This window comes from Leptonychotes weddellii, chromosome 3 (genome assembly GCF_054177405.1).
Source record: "Leptonychotes weddellii isolate Sample4059 chromosome 3, ASM5417740v2, whole genome shotgun sequence".
Taxonomy (NCBI): domain Eukaryota; kingdom Metazoa; phylum Chordata; class Mammalia; order Carnivora; family Phocidae; genus Leptonychotes; species Leptonychotes weddellii.
In genome coordinates, this window is record NC_138371.1 from 30,266,848 (window position 1) to 30,272,386 (window position 5,539).

Below are 5,539 nucleotides of genomic sequence, written 5' to 3' on the forward strand. Positions count from 1 at the left end.
TTCTCACAACAAACTTAGGCAATAGGTACTCTACTCTTATTATTACCCTAATTTGCCTTTTCAAAGAAGTTAAGAACCCAAGATCACACAACCTCCTTCACGGTTTCCTTTAGGAATCCGCAGAGGTTGGGCCATAGAGATTGTTTCTGTCACAGAATTGTTGAGCTGCTGCCTGTCACTCTGTGTTCCCTTGCCCGGTGTCTGCTAGTATCGCTGTCTTTCTGTTGTTGACGGCTGCCTCATCACTGAACACAGGTCCTGCCCACACCATGGCGCATTTTCTGTACGCCGCCACCTTCAAGGGTTCTTGTTCCTCTCCAGGTAACAGGGAAGCAGCTTTTGTGCTTCTTAACCTGTTCTTTTGTGAGACATATTTTTCTTTGTGCCAAAGTCCTCTCCTTCCAGAGACCATGGGTACTTGGAGGAAGGAGAGGCAGTTAGGACATGGGTTGGAAACAGGCTCAAATCTCAGACCATCTGTTCTAACAGCCACGCTTTCCTGCTCAGTTTGGCTCATGCAACTAGATGCAGGATGACTTCCTTTCACGATCCTACTGTGGCTCTCTCCGGTCTGGCATTTTCTGAGGACTTCCTGCCATCAGATCAGCATCTCAGAAGGAAAATCTTTTCTGTTTTTAAAAAGAATTTATTTTTAAGTAATCTCTGCACTGAAAGTGGGGCTCAAACTCACAACCCTGAGATCAGAGATCAGGAGTCACATGCTCTACGGACTGAGCCAGTCAGGTGCCCCCTGAATAAAAATCTTAATGTCTTTCCCTTATTTGCCCTATGTACCGTAGATCCTATGTAGGAGCATATGTTTCAATTGAATTCTTGACTATTTTACTTAAAAAGTTTCCTGAACATCAAAAAAAAAAAAAAAGAAAGAAAGAAAGAAAAAAGTTTCCTGAACATTGAGACATTAACAGTTTGGATAACCTCCAGGGAGGGTAGCCTACCTAGAGAATACAAAGGTGATCTGTGTCCTGGGAAGCTGTGTCACCTAACTCTGTGAACAGCCCCCAAAAGTTTCATCTCTGACCAGTTAATTACAGTTACGCTCTTTCATCATTTTCTTGTGAGCTTGGGCAAAATGAGCAATTCCCTCTAAACTAATCAACTCTAGATTCATGATCAAAATTGAGTTCCTTACTTGTAAAGCTAAGGTCCAGACCCTGGACAACATCAAGGTATGGGCCTGAACAGACTATTAGCTGGCCTTTATCTTTGACATTAGCACCTCAGCTCTAATATCAACATTCCTTGCCTGCAATGAGCTTAATGTAGCTTTTTCAAATATAAGACCTTTGCATGTTTAAAAATTATAAAATATTGGGGTGCCTGGGTGGCTCAGTCGTTAAGTGTCTGCCTTCGGCTCAGGTCATGATCCCAGATCCTGGGATCGAGCCCCGCATCGGGCTCCCTGCTCGGCAGGAAGCCTGCTTCTCCCTCTCCCACTACCCCCTGCTTGTGTTCCCTCTCTTGCTGTGTCTCTCTCTGTCAAATAAATAAATAAAATCTTTAAAAAAAATTATAAAATATTAAAAGATAGCTCATTCATGGGGTGCCTGGCTGGCTCAGTTGGTTAAGCATCTGCCTTCGAGCCCCAAGTTGGGCTCCCTGCTCAGGGGCAGAGTCTGCTTCTCCCTCTGCCCCTCCCCCTGCTCATGCTCAGTCTCTCTCTCAAATAAATAAAATTTTTTAAAAAGATAGCTCATTCATTTATATGCCTACTACATACTAGGCCCTATACTTTGTTCTGGTCAAAGACATGCAATACATAATCCCTGCCCTCAAGCTGCTACTGATTTTTGGGGAAAGCAGACTAGTACACACAATTGCAATACAGCAAAAGTAAGCCGGAGTCCAAATCTCAGCTTCACCTGTTACTACTTAATAGATCTTTAGGTCCCTTGGTGAATGATTTAACTTCTTGGCACTTTTCTTGTGTGTAAAACAGGAGTAACATCTACCTCACAGAGTTATTGTGACTATTAAGCAAGATACTATCTTTGTTGACATTACTTAAGTACTTAGTAAATGGAAATGACTACCATGTAATTAAATTAAATTAAGACTGTAATTCAAATAGACCAGAGGAGGGAGATATCAAGAAGGAAACTAAAGAAATGTGGAATAAAATTGATACGGCTTGTTTCCATTAAGGGTAGACATGCATATCCCATCCTGCAGATAGGAAACGAATATACATACATGCCACTTTGCCCTCCAAGGAAACAAAAACAAAGCACAACAAAACGAGGTTTTAGTTCTAGATCCCTAACTAAATGAAATCTTGCAATTTCATGTAAATTATGCTCTCAAACAAAAACAACTCTATCCCTGCCTTTTTGCTATGCTAATACCTGCAGACAGGGGAAAAGCTTGAGAGATAAGATATTCATGTGAGAAAACTGCTGTTTTTCCTTTATTAAAAAACCTTGGTAACCAAATTAAATGAGTATTTTCCTTTTTTTTTTAAAGATTTTATTTATTTATTCATGAGAGACAGAGAGAGAGAGACAGAGAGGCAGAGGGAGAAGCAGGCTCCCAAGGAGCAGGGAGCCCGATGCGGGACTCGATCCCAGGACCCTGGGATCATGACCTGAGCCGAAGGCAGACGCTTAACCATCTGAGCCACCCAGGCGCCCAATGAGTATTTTCCTTTAATACATGTTTTGTTCATTTGTTTTGTTTCGGTTTGTGATGAGCAAGTGTTTTAAATACTGCCCCCTTTAATAACTTTCTTGGCAAGTAAATTTTTAAAAAATTTTATTTATTTATTTGTCAGAGAGAGCAAGCAAGCACAAGCAGAGATAGCAGCAGGCAGAGGGAGAAGCATGCTCCCCGCTGAGCAAGGATCCCGATGCGGGGCTTGATCCCAGGACACTGGGATCATGACCTGAGCCGAAGGCAGATGCTTAACCGACTGAGCCACCCAGGCGTCCCTAAGTAAATTTTTTTCTAAATGACTTTCTCTTTTAGACTTCCTCTGGCCATTCTAGTAGTGATTCCACTGAGAAGTCGAAGTAGATTTTACCTATTAGATCTCAGTTGACTGCTTTGCCAGAGAAGGGTACCATATGGGCTATTTTTACCTTGATGTAATCTTCTCAGCTCCTGAGTTTATTTCCTGTGGCAATAGCACATTACTCCAAGTCTTTTTCTGTTTCTGATTCTGTTTCTAGTTAATGACCAGGTCTGGATGTAGTTCTCGTTTTGATTTGTATACAATTGCTGGTGGCAGAAACATGGAATCTGGCACTTATTTATTTATTTGTTTGTTTGTTTATGATATAACCATTTGTTCTAGGCCAGATGGCAGACAGACACAGGGAGTCTGGTCATGGTTGGATAGCAGAAGTCAGAGTGTCTGTCTTTTTTTTTTTTTTAATTTTTATTATTGAAGTATAGTTAACATTCATGAGTAGCTGTCTTTTTATGTATGTTTTTTTTGGTTATTTGTTGGTTTGTCTTTCTGTTTGTCTGTTATGTCTGTGAGTCATTATGAGCTTAAAAATATTTTGTGTCTGTGAATAGAAAACAACTCTTTGAGATCTGGAACAGCCATAGTCAGCTGGTGAGTTTTATGCTCTGTGTTTCCTTTCAGCCCTTGAATTGGAAAACTGTGGCTACTAGTTTTCTGTTTGTGTATAAATGAATAAAACCTTTTCCTTCACTGCAAGAGAAAGGTAGGGAGCCTTTGTAATGGTTCATTTATATTTCTGTATCTGTGACTACCCACCTCTCTCTGAAAACTATTGAAGATTAACTGATCATAAAAATCTATCATTTGTATGCAATCAGAAGGATTACCATCAAAGGGAAGAAAATGAATACAGTGAAAGAAAAAACTGAAATTCTTTTCAAAGATCTATGGGAAGTAATTTGACTTTGCTCAAAGAGAGGTCTGGCCTTTGCTCTTGGCTTCTGGGACATAATATCTGTCATACCTCATAGGAGTGTCTTTGTTTAGGGTGGGGGTTGGCCATGTGACCAACCATGTGACTAACCTGGAGACTGAGTTCAACCCAATGAGCAATCAATCAATCGATCATGCCTATGTAATGAAGCCTTAATAAAAACTCTGGACCTGGAGGCTCAAGTGAGCTTCTCTAGTTGGTGGTACTCCATGAATATTGTCAAACATAAATGCTGGGACAGTAACAACATCTTAACTCCATGGGAGAGGATGTTGGAAATTTTGTGTTTAGAGCTCTCCTAGATTTTGCCTTATGTGCTTCTTTCATTGGCTGATTTTGATATTTATCATTTCCTCGTAATAAATAGTAACCATGAAGAGCCCCTGGCTCACTCAGTCAGTGGAATGTGCAACTCTTGATCTCAGGGTTGTGAGTTTGGGTGACTTTGGGTGTGGAGATTAATTAAAAGTAAAAAACTCTTAAAAATTGTAACCATGAGGCACCTGGGTGGCTCAGTCGTTTAAGCGTCTGCCTTCAGCTCAGGTCATGATCCTGGGGTTCTGGAATCAAGCTCCACGTCAGGCTCCCGGCTCGGCGGGGAGTCTGCTTCTCCCTCTGCCCTTCCCCCCTGCTCATGATCTCTCTCACTCTCTCTCTCTCACTCACTCAAATAAATCTGCAAAGTCCCTTTTGCCATGTATGGTAACATATTCACAGGTTCTAGAGACTAGAAATTGACATTTTTGGGGGGGGGTTGTTCTGTCTACCACAGAGAAGCACCATAACTCTCAAAAAATTAATTATTCTTTTAAAAGAGAAGAGTGATTTTATTTCTAGGTACGTGGAAATAATATGGTAATTTAAGAAAACATCCATTTTTAAGGAATGCATTCTGAAGTATGTATGGATGAAATGACATGTCTGGGGTTTGCCCTAAGAGAATTCCAGAGAGAGAGAGAAGATGAGAGAGAGAGAGGAAGGAAGTGTGCAAAATCTTGATGCTTTTTGAATATGGATGATGTATAATTGGGGATGAGAAAAGGTGGCTGAAGGAGATATCATTTGAGTCCTGCTAAATAGATGGGAGTGATCCAAGTAAAGGGAACTAGGTAGGGGATAGGATTATCTTCTAGTTAGAGACATCAGTATTCCTCACATTTAAATTTTTTTTAAAGATTTTATTTGGGGCGCCTGGGTGGCTCAGTCGTTGAGCGTCTGCCTTCAGCTCAGGTCATGATCCCAGGGTCCTGGGATGGAGCCCCGCATCGGGCTCCCTGCTCTGCGGGAAGCCCGCTTCTCCCTCTCCCGCTCCCCCTGCTTGTGTTCCTTCTCGCTGTGTCTCTGTCAAGTAAATTAAAAAAATCTTTAAAAAAAAATTTTTTTTTAAGTGCTCAATATTGCTCGGCATCAGGGAAATCCAAATCAAAACCTCAGTGAGATACCACCTCACACCAGTCAGAATGGCTAAAATTAACAAGTCAGGAAAAGACAGATGTTGGCAGGGATGCGGAGAAAGGGGAACCCTCCTACACTGTTGGTGGGAATGCAAGCTGGTGCAGCCACTCTGGAAAACAGTATGGAGGTTCCTCAAAAAGTTGAAAATAGAGCTACCCTAT